Source organism: Rattus norvegicus, chromosome 5 (genome assembly GCF_036323735.1).
Source record: "Rattus norvegicus strain BN/NHsdMcwi chromosome 5, GRCr8, whole genome shotgun sequence".
In the NCBI taxonomy this organism is placed as follows: Eukaryota; Metazoa; Chordata; class Mammalia; order Rodentia; family Muridae; genus Rattus; species Rattus norvegicus.
The window spans coordinates 168,406,472-168,415,224 of record NC_086023.1 but is presented as its reverse complement, the minus strand read 5'-3'; the positions used below and the strand labels follow the sequence as shown (position 1 = coordinate 168,415,224).

The 8,753-nt window shown below is 52.0% G+C and overlaps 1 long non-coding RNA gene across 1 annotated transcript; it reads left to right on the top strand.

Moving 5' to 3' along the window:
- The first annotated feature begins 507 nt into the window (after positions 1-507).
- LOC134479049 (uncharacterized) lies at positions 508-1,871 on the top strand. The gene is made up of 2 exons (XR_010052016.1): positions 508-864; positions 1,417-1,871. It is a non-coding gene; the product is annotated as an uncharacterized LOC134479049 (long non-coding RNA).
- The last annotated feature ends 6,882 nt before the right edge of the window (positions 1,872-8,753 follow it).

Below are 8,753 nucleotides of genomic sequence, written 5' to 3'. Positions count from 1 at the left end.
CTCCACAGGAAACAGCAACTCAAGGTCCCAACTTCCAGATTGAACTAGAGGCTGAGGCTGAGGCTGAGAACTCCTGGAGCTCAGGACCTGGAAGTCAGTATGGGCCTCAGCTCTGACCTCCTCATCTCCCTGGACCACAGGCCTGAGCTGAGTTCAGAAGACTGTATCCTGTGAGATTTGGTCTGGGTAACAAGCACCGTCCAGTCACACCCACCCACCCACCCACACACACACACACACACACACACACACACACACATCGCCATGTTCTGAAGACTCAGGCAGAGCCGGCCCTCACCCAAAATAGCCTCATCCTGTTAGCATGGTTGGACTGGACTCCAAGGACACTCTGAAGGGACATGGCATTTGCCTGGGAATATGTTTTCTCGACAGTGGTTCCTCTTATCCAGGGACTCAGGGGCCTAGGGGGCGGATTCTCTCTCTTCCAGGGGCTGAGGGCCCGAGGGGGCGGAGCCTCCCGAGTCCTCTCCAGTGTTCACCTGACACCTCAGGGAGTGGATCTGGGAATGGAGAGGCGCACGGAAAGAGGCCCCTGGAAAGGCTCACATGCGTGCGCATATTCCAGGAAAGAAGTACAAACCTGCCCCCGTTGCCAGGGCAACCAACTCAGCGCCAGCAACGGCTTTAATTGGAAGTAGCTTATTTGGCTGAAGCCCCAGGAATAATCAACGGGAGATTAGTAACATTAAAAACCAGCAGGAGCCAGGAAACATCTCGGAGAGGATGGTGACAGATAGGACAGTCCCCCTGGAAACCACCACTGATAACAACAGCCAGCCGCTGTTAAGCTTACCCAGCGACCCCAGCTTCTTCTGGCCTGGGCAAAACTAAGCGTCCGCACTGGTGATTTCCCCCCCCCCCCCATTCTTTAGGTCATTCTCCCATTTACACACAGGAGCTCAGAGAGGTTAAGAAGATGGCCTGAAGCCACACAGGATTTGAAGGCAGCTTGAAACGACCCCACAGATCCCACGGGCCGCTTCACTCACAAGCACACAGCCCATCTTGTTTCTTGAAAGGCACCAACCCTGAGATGCAAAGAGTTTAACAGCTTTCCAAGGTGGTTGACACCCTAGAGATCCCAGATGCCAATGTCAACAGTCAGGCTTTCTCTGCCTGGACACTGGCCTCCACCCTGAAGCCTGCCGGGGGCCTGGTGCCCCCTGGTGGCCATTGTGGAGCACTGCATGAATTGAATCCCAGACCTCCCTTCACCCCTCCCCACCCCCCAAACAGAAAAGATTGGTCTAAAAGGACTGACTCTCTTAGGAGAGGCCCTGGGATGCCAGGCTGAAGGGCAGTGTGGTCAGCATGCAGCAACCTCACAGGTGGGTGGGGGCAGGGGGAGTAGGACGCTGGAAGGGGCTGTCCTGACTCCTCTTTATCCTACTTAAGTACTAGATGGCAGGGAAGGTACCCAGGCCTCCGCTGCACCCCAGAACTCCACCGCCACCAAGGTGCCCAGAAGAGTGCTGCTGATGCGATGCTGACTTGGGCCAGGACTCCCAGAGGCTGATTCCCTCGAGATGTTATTGCTACACAGAGTTCCAGTTCATTGGGACAATTGAGACAATCCCAGAGTTGGTGCTGGTGGGTTTTAATTACTGCTCCCAGAGAGACTCTACCCCATTAAGAGTCTAGGCTTCAGGTTGCTGCGAGCCTGGTATCAAGTCCGCTGCAAGGGGTGCCTCCCAGCCATGAGGAAGGGAGCCACCTCGACGGGTGGGCCTCCAGAAGGATATTTTTACCCATGTGTTTATTCGCTGATCAATCTAAATTACTTTTTTAAGGCAACTGGCATTTACTCAACTGTCACCTTATTAAAATCTCGCCATCCTGAGCGTTGTGAATTCGCAAGTCACCGTGACTCCAAATAAGAAGACTCGCAGATCAAATAGTGAGGTCAACAGCACACAATACTGTCAACAGTCAGGACCAACAGTCAGGAGCAGAGCAGAGGGCCTGGCCACGGCTGCCAGGCCTCCTCAGGAGCTCACCTGTGTCCCCACAGTGCAGCCAAGACCAAGCCAGCAGAGACCCAGGGTTGGACCGCAATGCCGTCTAGCCTGCTCTGGGGCTGAAGTCTTCAGACAGAAAACATCTAAATGCACAAACATCATCAGTGGTTCTCGCAGGATGTGAGGGTCCTTAGAGAGGATCTCGATTTCAGGGGGTCGGGGAGATCCCATAGGACAGACGTCAGAACTGGCTGCCGGTTCTGTGTTGCTAGGAGTCTCTCAGTCACAGTTCCAAGAAAGGGGTGGGGAGTAAAAGCAGGCACACCACACCATTGCTTCCTACCACTCGTGCAGAATGGATTGGCCTCTCTCAAAACTGACCACAGAGTCATAGAGAGGCAGATAGTGCCCATAGGATGCTTGGGGGGGGACTTAATCAGTCATAGGTCTTGGAGTGTCAGGAGTCTGGGCTCAGCTCCCACTGCAGAGGTCCCCAGCCAAGGTATACTGCAGTTTCTTCCCCAGAGCCTCCAGGGCTTCCGGTGCCTGAAGACTGAGGCTAGACCCAAAACAGGGAAGCTTTATACAAACGGGGACATTTCCTTAAGAGTTAGAATGCCCCTAATCAAAGAGGAGTAACCCATCCCTCCTATGGTGGCTTAGTCCCTCCCCAAGCCACATAGGCCTTAAACATGACAGGCACCAAGTGTTCTAAACAAGACCAAGAGGACAGAGCAAGTAGAACCCGGCCCCAGCCCAGGCATGGCTACAACTCTGTCACTCAGCACAACGTGCCACCACTGGGTACTCAGTCGGTGCCTGCCGCATGCTGGGCATGTGCAAAAGGAGCAGAGGGTGGCACAGACTGGATCCCTGTCCTTTTGGAGCTGATGGGGATGCTCGGGGAACAGGTGAACCCATGAGCACCCCAGTCCTCAGATGATCAACATTTGCTCTCTCTACGTGAGACTTGGACAGAGGAAGAGGGGCAAAGGTACAAGAAAGAGGAAAAAAGGAGAGATAGAAGCAGAGTTAATGGAGAAGCAGTGAAAGAGACAGCATTAGACAGTGGGGGTGGGGGTTGGTGGGACAGACACACCAGAGCCCCCCAACCAAATCCCAGCTTCAGCACCCACTCTGCCTCTACCCCAGACCAGCTTTTGAGTTCTGCTCAGGCCTGGTCCCCAAAGTTAACCCTTCTCTCTCTAGGCTGTTGCACCCCAGGACTGAGTTAAAACTTCTCTTCAGCCAAGAAGCCCAAATTCAACAGCCTTCTAAACTCTAGATTCGTCCTCCATCCCCACTGTGCCCCTGCAGCGCACCCTTGCCACAAGGGTACATGTCATGGGAAGTGGGGACAGGCACAGGACCTGGCCAAGGGAGGCCCGAGGTTCCGGCAGCACAGGAGGCTGCAGAGCAACCCTGAGCAGAGAGAGAGAAGCGCTTGGAGCTCAGCTGCTCGCTGGAGAGGTCACAGAAGCGTTGATCTGGAATTATTCTGAATAAAGGCTCCCGTCTGCCACGCTAACCTGAAGACAGCAACAATTTCTGTTATTGAGAGAGGAGGCTTGCTCTCGGAGCTGAGAGAGCAGGAATATTTGCAAATTGTATGCAGATTCTGCTTCCTTGAAGCTACTTAAAGAGCCACCGGTAGATGGAACATCCCATTAGAAAGGACTCTTCTTTCCATTCCAGGGACAAGAGCTCCCTCCTTTGTCACTGGCTGGCCAATTGCAAAGAATCTCCTACTGTCACAGTCACCTGCCAAGCCTGGTGGCACTAGACCCAGTGGCTGAGATTCCACGTGGGCTGCTTCGAGGTTACTCTGGGGCCCCCGTGTCATCCTTGAGGCAGGGACAATGAGTCTGATACAAATATGACACAGCACTTGACCCCCGTCATGGCATGGAGGAGACCAGTGGGCTCGGGGCCATCAGAGAGCTCGAGAGTCAGCAAATGTCCCCAGGAACCCTTCATGCCTGGGCATTGCGTTCTGGGCCACAGGGAGCAGTCATGGATGTCTGAAGCTGTAGGCTGGGGCTGCAAAAGCACCAGCTTGGCTCAGAGGAAGACTTCAGCCGCACGGGGAGAATTTCAAAGAAGTTGTTACTACACATCACACCAGGGAGGGCTCCTGACATGCCTCCGCCGATGCCAAGAGATGTGTCGAAGGCTGGGGACGGTTCCGTTTGTAAAGTGATTGCCTGGCACCCAGTGCAGCCTGGGTTCCATCCCCAGAATGGTATTTTAGGAAGGAAAAAATAAAACAGCCAAGAGTCTAGAGAGAGGATTCAGCCATTAAGAGCATGTGCTGTTCTCCAAAGAACCTGGGGTTTTTTTTTTTTTGCTAGCACCCCCCCCACCTGTGACACACCACCTATAATACCTGCTCCAGGGAATCCAATGCCTTCTTCCAATTTTCATGGGCACACACATGGGATACATTCAGACAGACAGACAGACACTTTGTTTTGCTTTTTTAACTCTTAAGAAAACCAGGAATGGTAGCAGAGATAGACCAACCCCAGGACTTGCTGGCTAATCACACACACACACACACACACACACACACACACACACACACAAACACACACACACAAAGAGGTTTGCCCAAACCTAAAGCCAGAGCCTCCTTGTCTTAAAGCATCTGGGTCTAAGCCAGCCCTGCAAAGGGGGTGTTCATGCTCCTCACACTGAAGCTACATTTGTCTGTCCAGCTCAGAATTGATATCCCTGATCAGTAACCAGGGTGGTCTCTGCTTGGGGACCTGCAAGATGTCCCCAGAGGTGCATCCAAGAGGAGGAGCAACCCAAGCTGTTACCAAGTTGGAGGAAAAAAAAACAAAACAAAAACAAAAGAAAACACCACTGATTACAAAGTTTCACATTAGACTTAGCATTCTTGGGCCAGACTTCTGACGTGGGCCGGAAGCTGCCTCTGTGTGCATGCTATGGTCCGTGGCCCAAAGCTGAAGAAATTGTACATCAAGTTCACGTCTGTCCACACTGGAATTCTCTCGTACTCCCAGCCCTGATCTTGCTGCAAACCCACTGCAGCTGGCTCCGGGGACCCTGTCTCTTCCCCCAAAGTTCCAGCTGTGGCTGGAAGGCTGTTTTGGTAACAATGAGGGTAGGAGCTCATCTGGATGGAGACCCTTGGGGCAGTCGGGTTTCTCAGTCCTGTTTCTCCTGGGATGCTCTGAGGCCTGTGGGAGGTACAAAGGTACACCTGCTTAGAAGCCCTGCTTAGAAGCAAAGCACCACACGCCAGGCTAAATCCTTGCAGATGTGTGAGCCCAGATCTCCTGGGGTCCTGGGAAGTTACAGAGATGTGCCAGGGTCCTGTCTAAAAGCAGGGTAGAACCTAAAACACCTTATTCCCTAATAGTGATCATCTGAGTACCAAGTAGCCTTAGATTTCTCTGCTTCTTAAACTGCCCTGGAGTGGCAGGCACTGGACTCCCACAGGAGCCCACTCCTCTGAAGCAATAGACATCCCCCTTCTGGGGACTTTACTCAGTGACTTTTAGAGTCTCTTCACTAGCATCTCCCTCCCAAGAACACTTCGTCTGGTCGTGTCAGCTGCCCCAGAAAGAGGAGCACGAGAGGTAGGGAATCAAAGTACGCTAAGGCCCTGTCTTAGTTTTATTTCCCACTGCTGAGATAAAATATCCTGAGAGAAGCAATTCACTGGAGGAAAGGGTTATTTGCCTCACAATTCTAGAGTACAGCCCTCCACTGCAGAAAAGTCAAAGCAGAAGGAACCGGAAGCAGCCTGCCACACCCACAGTCAAGAGCAGAGAGCAAATGAATGAGTGAAGTGGTGCTCAGTTCCCTCACCCCTCTCTCCACTCTGACGCAGCCCAAGATCCCCTGCCAGGGAATGGTGCCGCCCACAGTGGGCAGGTCTTTCCACTATTGTAACCAAGATAATCCTCATAGATCAACTTAATCTAGACAAGGTATCATTGAGACGGCCTTTCCTGGAGAGACTAGATTGTGTCAAGTTGAAAATGGAAACTAACCACCATGGGTGCCTCATCCTGTTGCTGAGACTATTTTGCATAGCACCTGCTCTCCGGAAGATTCCGGATGAGGTTTCCAGAGAAACTGGGAGGGAAAGATGCCAAGTACTCAATCAGTTTCTCTGAGTCCCCGCCCAAGAGGATCACTGCAAATCCAGCTTATGTTTAAAGTTGTTGGGTTTTCAAATGTCAGATTAACAAAAAAAAATGGGGGTGGGGGGCAGGTACCCTGACATTCACAGCAACCTAGTGACACTAGAGGACATGCACTAACTGAATGCCATAAACCTAAAGAGAGGAGCCTGGCTTGGTCCTGGAGGCTAAAGAGTGGGTCCTCAAGGGAGAACCGGCATGACGGTCTCTAGAGACCAGGGCGGAAGAGAAAAATGAAAAGATGCATAAGGCAAACCAAATGAAGGTGGGTTGGGGCAGGGACTCGAGGTCACAGCAATTTATGATGTATTTTGTAAGGAACCAGAGAGAGAATCATGGTGGTTCCCAGCACAAAACACGATGCCTGTTGATGAAGACCATGGTGCTAACGATCCTGACTCAGTCAGTACAGACTGGATCCACACCCGACCTCACCCCATCCCACTGGATGTGCCATGCGGTGGTTAACATTTGAAAATCTTTACAAAATGTTCTAAATGTCAGGCTAATTTCTGCATCCCACGTGTCCTGTGCCTGTATTCTCAAACATTGACATAATTCCACACCCTGAAATCCTGAAGGAAAGCAAACAGGATAGGAGGTGTTTCTTTACTCTGCAGACTGAGAACTCCTCTCTCCCTTACATCTCTGCCAGCACTTGGTGCATGCCCATGAGAGTCCACCTGCCCGGGAGCTGACCTGGTCTCTGCTGCGTTCTTGGCTGTGTAACTTTGCAGAAATTAAATCACCTCTCTGTGTCTCTGTTTGCTCCCCTGTAGAATCAGAGCATCCGTAGGGCCTGCTTGGGGAGCTGGAGATGCCAATATATTTAGGAGAGTGCAGTGCTTGGGCTGCTGTGCTTGAGATGCAGTGCTTGGGGTACACTGCTTGAGGTGCAGTGTTCGGGATGCTGTGCTTGAGGTGCAGTGTCTGGGATTCAGTGATTGAGGTTCAGTGATTGGGATGCTATGTTTGGGATGCAGTGCTTGGGGTGCAGTGCTGTAGATACAGTATTTGAAAAGCAGTGTTTTGAGTTCTGTGCTTGGAATGCAGTGATTGAGGTGCAGTGTTTGGGATGCAGTGCTTGGGATGTGGTGCTTGAGATGCAGTGCTTGAGAGGCAGTGCTTGGGATGCAGTGCTTAGGGTGCAGTGCTTGGGGTGTAGTGCTTGAGAGAAAGTGAATGGGGTGCAGAGCTTGGGATGCAGAGCTTGGGATGCAGTGCTTGAGATGCAGTGCTTGGGATACAGTGTTTGGGGTGCAGTGCTTGAGGTGCAGTGCTTGAGATGTAGTGCACGGGGTGCAGTGCTTGAGATGCAGTGCTTGGGATGCAGTGCTTGAGATGCAGTGCTTGGGATGCAGTGCACAGGGTGCAGTGCTTGGGATGCACTGCTTGGGATGCAGTGCATGGGGTGCAGTGCTTGAGAGGCAGTGCTTGGGATGCAGTGCTTGAGATGCAGTTCTTGGGATACAGTGCTTGGGGTGCAGTGCTTGAGAGGCAGTGCTTGGGATGCAGTGCTTGAGATGCAGTGCTTGGGATACAGTGCTTGGGTGCAGTGCTTGAGGTGCAGTGCTTGAGATGCAGTGCTTGAGATACAGTGCCTGGGATACAGTGCACGGGGTGCAATGATTGGAGTTCTGTGCCTGGGATGCAGCGATTAAGGTGCAGTGTTTGGAATACAGTGCCTCGTAAGGACGCAAGGACCGGCCTGGGGAAGTAGCTCAGCCAGTAAAGCGCTTGCCTTGAAAGCATGTTCTGTTACTTACATGAAAAAAAAAGTGCTGGGTGTGTTCACATGTACTCATAAGTCCAGTGCTGGGGAGGCAGAGACAGGAGGATGCCTGGAACTCATTGGCGGGGAGATTCTATTTCAAAACATAGGTGGAAAGTGAGTGAGGGAAACACCCACCTTCAACCTCTGTCCTCCCTACATGTATATATACATGTGTGTACAAACATAAACCACACACACAGACACACAAACACACACACACACACACACACACACACACGAACTCAAGGGTTGATTAGGGAGACAGCTTGCCACCCCAAGAAGTGGGGGTGCCTGGAAGAGGTTCCGGGGGATCTTTTCTGTGGGGTTTAAGAATACTACTGGAGCCTTGAGACAGGAAGATGTCCCAGACTATGCTGACTCAGCACCGGAAGTCAGCGAAGATGGGGTATGGGCAGGGGAGAGGTTGAAATGCACACACCGGCCCCCCTGTAGCCCTAGTGCCCTCCCTGACACTTCCTAGGTGGCAATCTGCAGCTGAGATTTCAAGCCAATAGAGGAGCTTTCAAGTGAGAGACTGGAAATTGAGGTGAGATCCTCAGGTTGCAACCCAAGCCTCCCCTCAAGCACTCTCCCAGTTGAGCTGAAGAACATTACTAAGTACTCCTGAGCCTGCAGCCTAACGGGTGAAGCTGGTTCTGAGCCAGAGAGAGAGAGAGAGAGAGAGAGAGAGAGAGAGAGAGAGAGAGAGAGAGAGAGAGAGAGAAGAGAAGAGAAGAGAAGAGAAGAGAAGAGAAGAGAAGAGAAGAGAAGAGAAGAGAGAGACCGTCCATCAGGAGGGGGTGCAGTATCCAGGAGGAATAG